Source organism: Zalophus californianus, chromosome 4 (assembly GCF_009762305.2).
Source record: "Zalophus californianus isolate mZalCal1 chromosome 4, mZalCal1.pri.v2, whole genome shotgun sequence".
In the NCBI taxonomy this organism is placed as follows: Eukaryota; Metazoa; Chordata; class Mammalia; order Carnivora; family Otariidae; genus Zalophus; species Zalophus californianus.
Genome location: NC_045598.1, coordinates 125,013,717 through 125,027,569, shown reverse-complemented (window position 1 = coordinate 125,027,569; position 13,853 = coordinate 125,013,717). Strand labels below are relative to the sequence as shown.

At 38.3% G+C, this 13,853-nt stretch overlaps 1 pseudogene; it reads right to left on the bottom strand.

The window, feature by feature from the left end:
* Positions 1-200: 200 nt before the first annotated feature.
* On the bottom strand, positions 201-754 carry LOC113925830 (annotated as a pseudogene).
* Between the last annotated feature and the right edge of the window lie 13,099 nt (positions 755-13,853).

Here is a 13,853-nt window from a genome sequence, read left to right as displayed (position 1 = left end):
ATGATTATAACTATTTTTACATTTGCAAAAACCTTAATCAGCTTATCTTCATATGTACAGTCAGTTCCTCAAATATTAATTATATAAAATCTAAAGGAAGAACAGTATCTAGCTGCATACGCATTCCATTTCTTTAAAGAGAGATTTGACATTTTTAGTCTTTCTCCTCTAAGTCACAGAGCTATTTGCAAAGGCCAATGTTATATGATGCTGAAGACCATGGACAGATACTGTTCATATGACACCTGAATTCAGCCATCCTGATCCCTATCATGATGCCTGCATATATCTGTCAACCTCTGCAAGAGGATGCATTTCAGATGACATCATCAAATGTGATCTGCCCCCGTACTTGTCTGTCATACTTTCTAATGAGGATGTCGTGAAACTGGTCAGAGAGCCGGTGCCCTGAGAGAGCTTGCTTTAGCTTGCTCTTGTCAGTCATCTCAGAGTTGGCCCTGTCATAAATGTAGAAGAGGTTCTGCAGTCTGTGATGTATTTCCAGGTGCCATTGAACTTGCTGAAGTTCATGCCAGCCTTGTTCTCAGTCAAACATAGATATGTTTGACCTGACAGTCACTGGATTCAATGGAGTCCATGTGCCATTGGACAGTACTTGCTGAAGCTCGTTGTCCGCTATCACTTGGCTCCTGTCTTTATCATCCCTCTGGAAAATGCTACCCAAAAGCTCTGGTATGACAGCACCACACCTCTGGCGGGGCCGGCAGGGAGGACCATAGGGGTAGGTGGCCATGGACCCAGGCAAGGCTGGGCTGAGGTGCAGAGGCGAATCTTTATATATTTTAAATACTAACCCTGTATTGGACATGTCATTTGCAAATATCTTCTCCCATTCAGTAGGTTGTTATTTTGGTTTGTTGATTGTTTCCTTTGCTGTGCAGAAGCTTTTTATTTTGATGTAGTCCCAATAGTTCATTTTTGCTTTTGTTTCCCTTGCCTCAGGAGACATATCTAGAAAAATGTTTACACCGTGAACGTCAGAGAAATTACTGCCTGTGTCCTCTTCTGGGATTCTTTATGGTTTCAGGTCTCACATTTAAGTCCTTGATCCATTTTGAGTTTATTTTTGTGTGGGTTGCAAGAAAGTGGTCCAGTTTCATTCTTTTGTGTGTAGCTGTCCAGTTTTCCCAACACCATGTTGAAGAGACTGTCTTTTTCCCATTGCGCATTCTTTCCTCCTTTGTTGAAGATTGACCATATAATTATGGGTTTATTTCTGGGGTCTCCATTCTGTTCCATTGACCTATGTGTCTATTTTGTGCCAGTACCATGCTATTTTTTTAAAAGATTTTATTTATTTATTTGACAGAGAGAGACACAACAAGAGAGGAACACAAGCAGAGGGAGTGGGAGAGGCACTCCTCTCCGCCTAGCAGGGAGCCTGATGTGGGGCTCGATCCCAGGACCCTGGGATCATGACCTGAGTTGAAGGCAGACGCTTAATGACTGAGCCACCCAGGCACCCCGTACATGCTATTTTGATTACTACAGCTTTGACGTATATCTTGAAGCTGGGATTGTGATAACTCCAGTTTTGTTCTTCTTTTTCAAGACTGCTTGGCTCTTTCAGGTCTTTGTGGTTCCATACAAATTTTAGGATTATTTGTTCTAGTTCTATGAAAACTGCTGTTGGTATTTTGATAAGGATTGCATTAAATCTGCAGATTTCTTTAGGTATTATGGGCATTTTAACAATATTTGTTCTCCCAATCCATGAGCATGGAATATCTTTCCATTTGTTTGTGTTATCTTCAATTTCTTTCATTAATGTTTTATAGTTTTCAAAGTATAGGTCTTTCATTTCCTTGGTTAAGTTTATTCCTAGGTATTTTTAGTGCAATTATAAATGGGATTATTTTCTTAATTTCTCTTTCTGCTACTTCATTTTTAGTGTATAGGAATGCAGTGCATTTGGGGTGGCTGGGTGGCTCAGTCAATTAAGCCTCTGACTCTTTGGCTCAGGTCATAATCTTGGGGTCCTGAGATTGAACCTCATGTTGGGCTCCATGTTCAATGTGAGTCTGCTCTAAGGGATTCTTTCCACCTCTGTCTCCCTCCCCCTTCACTCCTCCCCTCCCCCTTCATGCTCTCTTTATAAATTAAGTATATAAAATCTTAAAAACAATGCAGTGGGTTTCTGTATATTGATTTTGTATCTTGTGACATTACTGAATTCATTTATCAGTTCTACCAGTTTCTTGGTGGAGTCTTTAGGGTTTTCTATATATAGTATCATGTCATCTGCAAATAGTGAATTTATTTTTTATTTTTTAAAGATTTTATTTATTTATTTGACAGAGAGAGACACAGAGAGAGAGGGAACACAAGCAGGGGGAGAGGGAGAAGGAGAAGCAGGCTTCCCGCTGAGTGGGGAGCCCGATGTGGGACTCCATCCCAGGACCCTGGGATTATGACCTGAGCCGAAGGCAGACGCTTAACGACTGAGCCACCCAGGTGCCCCAAATAGTGAATGTTTTACTTCTTCCTTACCAATTAGGGTGACTTTTATTTCTTTTTCTTTTCTGATTGCTGTGGATAGAACTTCTAATACTATGTTGAGTAATAGTGGTGAGAGTGGACATCCTTTTCTTGTTCCTGATCTCCCCTATACTTGATCTTTTCCCTCTGCTTTTTCTTTTTTAAATCTTTTCTCTGCTTCTCATACTTCCATGTTCTCAGTTAGTTTCTTCTTTCTTACTGGTGATGTTGTTCTTATTCCTAGCTAATAACAGATCCCACCAATTTTTATCAACTTTTATTTTATTAATCTGTTTATTTGTTCATTGTTTCTACTGGCTCTCACTATAATTTTTATGATTACGATTGTTACTGAAGTAGCTGGTTAAATTTGACCAGGTGCTGTTTATTAAAGTTAAAAATTATTTGGAGAATTAGTATGAAGCATATGATTATGATGGCTTCTCCATTGAGAGTGTTATGGGTGGAACTGTGTCCACCAAAATTTCACATGCTGAAATTCCAACCCCCAGTTCCTCAGAATATTAACTTATTTGGAAATAGGGTTATTGTAGATGTAATTAGTTAAGATGAGGTTATACTGGAATAGGATGGGCCCCTAATACAATGTGACTGATGCCCTTATAAAAAGGGGAAATTTGAACATAGATAATGCACACAGGGAGAATCTCATGAAATGGTTGGCGTTTATGGTAACACAAGCAAGGAACTATCAGAAGCTAGGAGAGAGGCCTTTGCTAGAACTTTCAGAGAGAGCATGACCCTGCCAACACTTTGATCTCAGAAGTCTAGCTTCTCAAACTGTGAGACAATAAGTTTCTATTGTTTAAGTCATCTAGTTTCTGGTTCTTTGTTGTGGCAGCTTCAGGAAATGATACAGAAGGTGTGTTTTGCTTGTGTTTTGGGTAGGGATAAAGAAACCCATGTCTTTGGGTGAGTATACCTTGTGCTTAGGAGCCGATCCTCTTACGGTCACTTAGAATCTCTCTTGTCCTCCTTAGCAACCTAGTAGATGGAGACAGTTCCTGACTCAGCAGTCAAAAATAATAGAGTTTGAGGGCAAAAGAACACATCTATGGGAAGACCCTTCAGCTCTAGATTTAGCACTGATTTTTTGATCCATATACTGTCACATTTTACTATCTGTGTTTACTGTCTCAAGATATTAGTACGTGTCGCTTTACCCTGCAGTACTCAGTCTGAGTTAAAATATGCTTTCACGAGGATGCCTGGATACATTTATAGTTTAATGAGCCAAATAGCTGAGTTTTTAAAAGATAGGTCAACTGAAAGAAGAGTTCAGTACACTCTTTCCAGCCAATTAAATATTTTGAAAATAGCTCTTTAGTTAGGCAGTTAAACCTAAATTTTCAGAGAGATAGTGGGTAGGCTTAAAAGCAGATTAATAAAGGAAATAAACCATTAATTATAATTAAAGACTTCATTGATTGAAACTTGACTATATTCTTAACTAACTTAATTTAATTCTAGATTTTATCTTGGCTTGAACAGAATGTTTTTTCAAGTTGTTCTGACTTTCCCTAGTCATCAGGCTAATTTCTAGCCTACTTTTTTCTTTCTTTCTTTCCTTTTTTTAAAGATTTTATTTATTTATTTGTCAGAGAGAGAGCACGCACAAGCAGGCATAGGGAGAAGCAGGCTCCTCACTGAGCAAGGAGCCAGATGTGGGATTAGATCCTAGGACCCTGAGATCACAACCTGAGCTGAAGGCAGACACCTACCCAACTGAGCCACCCAGGTCTCCCTAGACTGCTTTTCTCCACCTGGCATGCATCATCCATATTCAATCATAAATGTTTATTTGTATAATTTTTAATACCAGATCTTGAATTAAAAGCAGAAATAATAATGATAGTTTATATTTATAGAATACCTTATAATGTACAAGGCACTTTATATAACAGAAGTTTTCTTAAACCAATTTCATTTATACAGTCTACTAGGTGAAGAAAACTTTTCATTTATTTCTGGCACACTGAGGACCAGGAACTAGTTGGCCCCTTGTCAACAACCTGGTCACCTTTATGCCCCACAGTGAAGCAATTTGTACCAAGTGCTGTTTGTCTTCAAAACTGTTTAAGTGAGGAGTACTTGTTACTGTAATTGTGTGTATATTAGTATATCAACCAGTGTCATAGGAGTGCAAAAAAGAGAATTGTATCTATAACATCTAAATCAATACTTCAGAAGGACCAAAAAAGACAAATCACCTCAAAAATCAATTTGAAATTGGTTGTGGGACAGACATCATAAAAAAAATTGAGAGACAACCTGAAGAATTCTAACCAGGTTTCTTTCCAAATGCTCTAAATTATTACTTTAACTTTACAGATACACAGTAGAGGGTTGCCCTAGGTGGCTCAGTTGGTTGAGTGTCTGACTCTTGATTTTGGCTCAGGTCATGATCTCTGGGTTGTGGGATCGGGCCCCCTGTGTTGGGCTCCATGCTCAATGGGGAATCTGCTTGGGCTTTTCTTCATCCTTCTCCCTCTCCACTGCCACTCCCCCTGCTCATGCGCTCTTTCTCTCTCTCAAATAAATAAATAAATCTTAAAAAAATATAAAGACACACACTAGAAATCGTAGACAATACACTTTATGAACGACTGATGAAGGAAAGAAAACTCGTCGTCAATCACACAGCCATGTTGTGTTTGGCAGAATAATGCCCGCATCCCCATCCTCAAAGATATCACATCCCAATCCTCAGACCCTGTGAGTATGTTACCTCATATGGCCAAAGGGGCCTTACAGATGTGATTAAATTAAGGATCTTGAGATGGAGAGATTATCGTGGTTTATCCAGTTGGATCCAATGTAATCCCAACTGAAAGAAAGGTAGTAGAGTCACAGTGAGAGGAGGAGATGTAATGAGAGACACAGAGGCTGGAGGGGTGATTGCTGGCTTTGAAGATAGGAAGGAACCATAAGCCAACGAATGTGGGGGAAGTCTAGAAGCTGGAGAAGGCAAGGAACAGATTCTTCCCTGGAGCCTCCATGGGAGGCTGCCCTGTAGCCCTGCAGCCCTACAGACACCTTGCTTTAGCCCAGTGAGATCCATTTTGGACTTCTGACCTCCAGAATTATAGGATAATAATGTATCATTTTAAGCCACTGTGCTTGTGGTAACTTGTTACAGCAGCAATAAGAAATTAATTCACATATTTTTTTGAAGTTTGTTTATCCACATATGGAGAATAAGTGTACATTCATACTTAAAATTAAAATAAAATTATTGTCATTATTGTTGTATGTATGTATCTTTTTTTTTTTTTTACCAATTTCCAATTTACCTAACTTTCAATTAATTGACCAGCTACAGGCTCCGGTGTTTTGGAAGAGAGGACTATTATTCTATGTAGTATCTCCTTTTATCTACAGGAGTTTTGTGAAGTCCATATCACAATTGCATTCAAAGTTCTTGTTTTGTCTCTGTCTCTGACTTTATGATTGAGGTGGAGGAAGTCAATTCATTTCCTTCTTATTTTCATTTATGAAAACTAGGGGCTCGGACTTTTACACTCTAACAGTGTATGATTTAAAAATTTTCATCAAATAATCTCACTTATCTTCTCTCACCTGTTTAATTTGTAGCTGAAACCCTTGGGTTTATCCGTGCTTTAGCTCTGATTTAGCTTGAAATTAAAGTCCGTGTGCTTCACAGCTGCTGGCTGCCCTTAACCAGGGACTTACAACTGAAATGTTTGAAGAACACTGGAGTCAAGAGACCAGGATTTCAGATCTGATTGACACTAACTAGCTGGGTGTCCTTTGACAAATCTTTTAATCTCTCTGGGCCTTAGTTTTCTCATTTATAAATTATAAAGTTGGAGTCAATAATTTTTAAGGTCCTTTTAAGCTATAGAATCCTATGACTCCATAATTTTAACTCTAGGAAAATTCAGCTCTTAGGAATGCTGAATTTCTCTTCAAGGTAGGAAGAAAGATACTGTAGGTTGTAGTATATCATGCATGTTCCTGTATACTCCTATGAATATCTTTTCCAAGAAGTTGAAAACATCTGCATAAGTCCTATAATTTATCTCATTTCTCCCCTTATCACACAAACCTAAAATCTTCATTTAGACACAAATGCCTTTCTGTTGGGATGACCTTGTCTCAGCCATGGATCTAGCCTATTCTGCAAGACATAGCAAGTTGCTACTCTGTTATGGACATTGAGCTGCATACTAGAAAAGCTCCAGCATCTCACACAGGAGGAATCAGACTTGAAGACAGATCAATTATAATATCACCTGTTAAGTGCTCTGACAGGGGGTAGAACAAAAGGCAGAATATGGGCGAGGGAGGAAGTGGTTCACCTCGTCTGTAGTAGTGACAAAGGCTTTTGAATCTTTTTGAACAAAGGCTTTTAGATCCATGAGATGCATCCTGAACGTCCTAAAAAGCAAGTTTGGGGTTTGGGGTGTTATTTCAGGCACAGAAAATGGCCAATTCCAAATGCAGGGGTGTGAAAGGCATGGCATATTTGGAACAAGGTGAAATTTTCATCATGTTTATAGAGCAAGTGTGATAAAGGACTGGGCAAGTTCATGGAAGATAAGACAGAAAAAGTGCAAGCCATTTTATAACCAAGCTAGAGGCAACAAGGAATCACAAGTGTCTTCATGGTGAAATGACATGATCAGATGTTATTTTTAAAGGGTTAATTCTAGCAGGTATTGGGAACGTGTAGACTGAGTGTGGAAGGCTTTGTAGAAGGAAAGGGGAGAGGAAGCTTCAAGAGCTAGTGAACATTGAATTAGAGTGGTGGTGTCTGGCAGCCACTTCAGAAAAAGAATTCATTGGCTTTTATAAATGGGTATTCTTTCCCAAAGCACTGCCCTCTACCCCAGCAGGGGCTTCCAGGTCACAGACCACTTCCTGGTTTATTCTCCAGAGTGTTCATGAAGGATATTTAACAATACAGAGCTCTTGACCATCAACAGAGCACAGACATGCCATATTTAAAAAACACATGTAAACAGAATTTACAAGGATCAATGACTTATAAAGTGGTTTCTTATCCCCTCTCAAGGCTATGAATACATTGTGAAATCTAGGGCAGTTAAATACTGTATTTAAATTCGGAAGTGATATTTACATATGTTACTTATTCTTTTTATAAAGATCTGCCCTAGTGAAATTTAATCAGCCTTTGCAAGTTTATATACGTGTCTGTTGGAAGAATAGTTTAAATTAAGTTGCTGTTTTAACCTGACTAAATTACCCAACTGACCTTACCAGCAGAAGGATGTATTAGAACCAGGTTTCACTACAAGTGACAGAAAATCAAGTAACAAGGTCTAAAAAAGGTAGAAGTTTGTCTCATGGATAAATAAATATGATATGTAGCACAGAGCTAGGAGTAGGTAAAGCAGTCATCAGAATCTGAGGCCCTTTCTATTTTATTGCTTTGCCATCCTTAGTCCATGATGTCCACTACATGATTCAAGATGGCTGCTAGAGCTCCAAGCATCATTTTTCCCTTTGCAGACAGTTGTACTTATTTAGGGACTTCTCAGATTTCATGCATGACACTCCTGCTTACATACAATCAGACAGAATATATTTACATGGCAGCAAGGTAGCTGAAAAATATAATCATTATCCCAGATCACATTATTCTGACTAATAACTGGAGAGTGTATAACTAAGGAAAAAGAGTCTATAACTAAGGAAGACTGATAATTGGAGAGTCTATAACTAAGGAAGATGAGTCTATAAACAAGGATGAAGTACATATTTGTGTTAAATCCGACTTGCATCGTAAATAATCTGCTCATACTCACCCCAGAAGAAATGTGTAAAAGTCAAAATTGTGTAACGTGAAAGGGAAGCTAGGAGAAAGAAAAATCTCCTTGACATCAGCGTTCACATTCTATAAGTAATGTCTATTTATTGAAGGTGTATAGGGGCTAGAAGTTGGTGGTTTATAGGTGGAGGAGACATAATTCTTGCCCTCATGGAGCACACAAACATACATCAAATTTTGGTCCCAGAATGGCAACACAGTAACCCCTCCTATTTTGAAGAAATATTGGAAACTCTAGTCAGTAGGAGAACAGTAACATTTCTGCATGTTTCATATGAAGCCATATCCTGAAGAAAAGAAGACAAACCTATGAGGAAACTATAGAAAAGCCAAGCCTGGAAGCTAAAACCTGAAAACAGGACTGACGCTAATACAGGGCCATGCCTTCTAGGAAACCTAAGTAAAAGTTTGTTGGTCATGGATGATGAGGGTTCAACCCTGGATAGATAAAGAAGTTACTCAAGGAGCTGGAGAGGAGCTTGCTACTATTATTTTGAAAAAGAGAAGAGAGGATTAAACAAGAAATGCAGAAATATATTTTGCTTCCTGTATTCCTGAAGAGTCTTGTATAATTGGGCTCTATTTTAAAAACCTATGGATATTTGTTGTCAAGAATCTCCTGGTAAATATTATAGTGTATTGCTAGGAGAGCAAAAGCTCCCTAGACATACCTGCCTTCATTTAAAAACAAAATTGATTTGATTTTCCTGTTCATGATTAAATTTACTGAAAGTGGGGCCTTCCCATTTTGCAACGTAATGGGGGAGTCGATTTTTTTACAAAGTCAGGATTTACACCGTCAGTAAAGAATAAAAGGAGATACAATCGCTGATGTTCCTATTCATTTGGCAGTTTTAGCCAGTTTCTTGTAGTGACCATATTTTTCCTTCCCTCTAAATCAGCCTAATCTGTTTTACAAACTTTTATTCACTCTCACCTTCCCCCCTTCACTCCACCCATTGCCAATGTCCCTTTACCTGTGGCATTTTACACTTGAGGAGAGCGGCTAATGGTTGACAACAAAAGGACCGCTAATCGCACCAATTAAGAGGTGTGAATGTCACCCGTTACCTACCAGCTTTGTTACTGAACATGCTAATTAGTAATTGTACAGGTGCAGACTTTTAAGTTTACAAGGTTAACACTGATGCACAGCTTTGTTTTCGCTGTTTGTTTAAATATTGAAAAATCGTGGGTAAAAGGCTGGTCTATGTTGAAGAATGAACAGATGTCATTGCTGTACTTTCTCAGACAGAAAATCTTTAGACTGACTTAAAGCAATAAAAGTGACCTTCTAAGAAGTGATTGTCTGTGGTCAATCTATCAAAGAGCAGGTGTTTTTGGTTCTCTTGCTCTCATGGAAGAGCAGGGAACTTCCCTTCAAGCCGCAGGACAATAGAACTCTACTGGAAGGTCCGTTGAAGGCACTATACTAGAAGCATGTAGAGTTCATTAAGAGGAAATCCTGTATAAGGGTTTTTGGTAAGCCCAAAGTCACTATATATTAATCTTTCTGAAAGCTTTACTCATTCATTGAGTCAGTGTTATAGATATGTCTTGTAGACTTCTTTTTTAAAAAAGTTTTGACTAATAAAACACCTGGATGAGGGACTCTGTTTCAGAATCACATACCATCAATTTGATAGGAACCAAGAGATCACCCTGACTAGCCTCTAATTAGGGAAAGTAACAGAGATTCATTTTACAGAGAGGACAACTGAGATCCTAGACATTACATGATTTGCCTAGGTCCATTAAACCAAGATTAACCTCAGTTTGCAAAGTGAGATAGATTTTTAGGAAGGGCTAACCTTCAATTGTTCTCTAGCAGAATGAGTAATTCCTGAGGAGCTGGTAATTTTTAGCTTGTCCTCAAGCCTACTGAAATATCTTTGCTCTTTCCATGCATCTGTAAGAGCAACTGTTGTTTTCAGTCATTCAACGGGAAAGTGTGCGGTAAGGGCCTCTTCTATTTTTGTGGTAGACTCCACAACAAATAAAGAACGTCTCTCTGGCTCCTTGGAACCCAAACTGCAAGGTTTTGAGAACTGCTGTGCAATGGCAAAACTAGTTGATTGATTTGGGACCAGTGCCCAGACCACATTTAAGGGAGTTGACTCAGGTCCTGGGTGACCAGTGATCCCTTTGCTCTTGGTCATGATGTGCCTCACTAGTTAACTGCCTTACAGCAAGGGGTAAAGTAGAGGTATGACTAGCAGAATGCCCAGGGGTATGGGCTGCCCTTCTCTGTGAACACAGGGGACAAATCTAACCTTTTATCCATGATTTAACAAACAAATGCACTCCAAAGTTTTAGCATGTGCCTAGCTCATTGTAAATGCTCAAAAAAGGGTAGTCATTATTGTTAGCAGTTTATAAGCCTCTGGGGACATTTGCATCTTATATTTAATAACCATAAATAACTAACATTTGCATTGGACTTTAACCTTTTCTTTTTCATGGAGCTGGGACTTTTTTCTTCCCTTCATTTTGCATTTAAAATTCATTTTTAGGTTCTGGTTGTTTTGCAAAGACATGAAATGTTTAGTATAGAAAACTGTAAAAACATATGTCTTATAATAAAAAATCTATAATTCTACCTCTCAGAGAAAACTATTATTAACACGGGTATGCAACTGTAAGCACTATATTCTATACATGCATAAACCTTTAAAAAGTTAAAGTGGGAATTGATTATGCAAGCTGGTTTAGAAACTACATTTTCATTTATAGTTGTATTTAAAAGTTTTCTTTAAAAATATGTACGTATTTTCATCACAGTCTTTGTTAGCTAAATCATATTTCTTTGTGTGGATTTTCCATAATTTGACAAATTTTCTATTTTTGCATATATTGGTTGTTTCTAATTTTTCATAAATATAAGATACCATCATGAGTAGTATCCTTGTGGCTAAGTTTCTTTAGATAAATTCTTAGAAGTAGGACTTTTGGGTTAATACAAACATATTAGTATCTATTGCTGCATAACAAATTATCTCAAACTTAGCTTAAAACAACACACTTTTATGATTGCAACTGTTGTAGGTCAAGAGTATGGATGCGATTTAGCTGGTCCCTCTTTAAGGCACCCATCAAGGTGTCAGTCATCAATGGGGATTGTGGTCTCACTTGAGGCTGTACTGGGAAGCATCTACTTGCAAATTCACTCAGGTTGTTGGAAGAATCCATTTCCTTGCTTCCGTAGGACCAAAAGCCCTTGTTTGCTATAGGCTAGAGGGTGTCTTCACCTCCTAGAGATAGCTGAAAGTTCACTGCCATGTGGCCTCCTAACAGAGGTAGCCCCCAACATGGCAGTTTGCTTCTTCAAGCCAACAAGAAAAATATACTTCAGCAAGACAAGTGTTAAAATCTTATGTAACATACTCATGTAATCACGCGTAACCTTTTTTTTTCCCCTGTATTCATTCTATTGGCTGGCATAAGTTACAGGTCCCATGATACTGCAGGGGAGGGCATGATATAAGGGCATGAACACCCAGAAGCAGGGTCATGGGGGCCATCCTAACTATCTGTCCACTATAATACATGTTTAAAACTTTTGATGAATATAACCAAACTGCAAATGTATCTCTGTTAGCACAGAATTAGTATGACCTTTTTCCTATAACATTGACCAATTTGAAAAAATAAATTACCAATTTGATAGAGAATGATAAATTTTTATTTGAATATATTTTTTGTATTTGAAAGTAAGTGTATATTCCCATGTTCCTTGGTTATGTATACATTTCTCTTTTGAGAATTGCCTTCCATGTCCCCTGGGTAGAGTATTAGCATTATTTATTGTTACACTTGTTTCAAACATTTTTCTCCCATATGTCTGTTGATCTTTGTGCTATTTACTTATTTTTTTGGAGGGAATATTTAGGAATATGACTTATTTTATCTTATTATAGTCAAGTCAGATATTCTTTACCTTCTTGGTATTCTCATTACCACCATGAAGACTGTTTTCCTGCACCAGGATTACATAAATATTCTAAAAATATTTTTAAAAAACATTTAATAAGGTAATCTCATGATTATTTTTCATTTACATTTAATTCATCTAATATTGGTTTGTTATATAATATGAAATAGATTTGTTACTATTATTATTATTATTTACCACAAGTGGTTGGTAAATTTCTAGAAACTCATTAGACTAAAAATCCTGAAGGACCTTAAGCTTAAAGAATTTTTAGCATCCTGAGGGGCACCTAGAACAGATATTTATTTAGAAAATGGGAGCTTAAATTACTCCTGTGGTAGCTGTCTGCTATATATACTTTAAGGTCCCTCTGGTACACCATGAGTTTACTTTTTGTCTGTGAATGTAGCAAAGAGATGCTGCAATAAATCCCAGGGTAAACACTCTGAGGTCAATGTGACACAGTGTGGAAGAACTTCCACTGGTCCCTCCTTTCCTAGTGTGGCAGAATCTGCTAACTGTTCTGCAAAGCAAACTCTCCCCTTCTTCCTCTTAATAATAAAACCTCTTGAATTGTGGCAGGACTCATGAACATCCATTTATAGTCCACATTTCCCAACTTCCTTTGCAGCCAATCATGGCCATATATGACTAAGATTAGGCCAGTGGGATGTGAGTGAAAGTGATGTGTAGAATTTCCTGGTTACATACTTAAAAAGAGACTTTTTCTTGACTCTTTCTTCCTTTTCTTTTGTGCTGGAACCTGCATGTGCAAAAGATTCAGCTTTGTCCATAAAGGCAAAGGCAACCCTTTAGGGCTGTGGTTCCCAATGTATGGTCTCTAAAATGTCAGCATCAGTATCTCATAAGAACTTGTTAGAAATGCAGATTCTTGGATCTCACACTGACCTAATGAATCAGAAACTCTGGAGTGGGCTCAGAAAGCCCTCCAGGTGATTCTGATGCCCTAAAGCAGGGACTGACAAACTATGGCCATGGACCAAAATCACTGGGAGGCCTGATTTTGTACAGCTGGTGAGCCAAGAATGGTTTCCATATTTTTAAAGAGTTGCCACCACCACCACAACAAATAAAAACAAAGAATATTTAATTGACATTCTCTGTGGGCTGCAAAGACGAAGATATTTGTTATATGGTCCTTTACAGAAAAACTTAACCAACCTCTGCATTGAAGTTTGAGAACTCTTGCCACAGGGCCTGCTAAATCAATGAGATAGAAGAAACTTGGATTTGAATACTTTTTTTAAAGATTTTATTTATTTATTTGAGAGAGAGAGAGCATTAATGAGAGATAGAGAGCACGAGAGGGAAGAGGGTCAGAGGGAGAAGCAGACTCCCCGCCGAGCAGGGAGCCCAATGTGGGACTCAATCCCAGGACTCCAGGATCACGACCTGAGCTGAAGACAGCCGCCTAACCAACTGAGCCACCCAGGCGCCCGGATTTGAATAATTTTGTGGCGCACACTTACTCTGTCACTTTGGCTAGCTCATCTCAGGACCGCTTAGCAAAGGAAAAATAAGCTCCATCATACGTAAGCCATATGTATGTGGTGTCTCATTCCTACA